Here is a 993-nt window from a genome sequence, read left to right as displayed (position 1 = left end):
GGGCGAATATGAGCCTCATAAAATGAGTCAGAGTTATTCCAAACTTTAGCTTTACCAAATTTAAAACAACAGAAATGAAGCACAACAACAGCAAAAATCATAACTACGGTTTCACCGGGCGGCCTCATCAGCGGTGCAATGAGAGAGACCTGCAGGATGGATATATGAAGGACCATCACAATCCTAAAGTATTTTATTTTGAAAGTTTAGTTCACCTCCTCTCCTGTAAGTCTTTTGTCCCTTAGACTTGACCTTCCAGGAGAGCGAAACCTGAGGACAGCTGACTGCTTCATTTTTGAAGTGATGAAATAAAAATTCTGATGTTCTCAGAATGTGTACGGACTATTTGACTCCAGCTAAATTAAAGTTGTTACTCGACTGGTAATTTGTTAGAAGTGCAGTACTGTCATTTCATGACTTCGTGCAGGCACGCATAAAGTAAGCAGACCTTTTAAGATTCAAAAATGTAATTACTGATTTTTAAACTGAGTCAGGATTCATCACTCATGTCTTGGATAACACCTGGAGTTCTTGCTGTCTTCATTAACTGACCCGCAGCAGAGGTTTCCATCCCGCAGGAAAAATCTGAGATTTCAGTGCATTTCAGATTTGAGCTTTAATGAAGGCCTTGCTGTGTAGATGTGTAGACAGACTCACTGTTACAATAATTACCCGGACAGAAAGAGGAGGAGCTCAGCCAATGAGAGGGTGCTGACAAGCCCACTTGAAGTTATCAGAACGAACGGAGAAACGGTGGGGGGGGGGGGTCCTGTGTGAGTCTGTGTGCTTGTATCTGCGTCAATGTGAGGACCAGTTTGGTTTTAGTTAGTCCTCGCAGTGACACCAGTCTGTGTATCAGTGTGTGTGTTGGTACAGTATAATTCCTGCATTAAATCCTTGTTGCACCGCTAACAGATTAGCAGGTGTGAAAAGACAGATGCTTCTGTGTGTGTGTGTGTGTGTGTGTGTGTGTGTGTGTGTGTGTGTGTGTGT

This window comes from Pundamilia nyererei, unplaced genomic scaffold (genome assembly GCF_000239375.1).
Source record: "Pundamilia nyererei isolate P.nyererei 1_Seehausen unplaced genomic scaffold, PunNye1.0 scaffold00048, whole genome shotgun sequence".
In the NCBI taxonomy this organism is placed as follows: Eukaryota; Metazoa; Chordata; class Actinopteri; order Cichliformes; family Cichlidae; genus Pundamilia; species Pundamilia nyererei.
The sequence above is the reverse complement of the archived record's forward strand: the minus strand, read 5'-3'. Positions refer to the sequence as shown.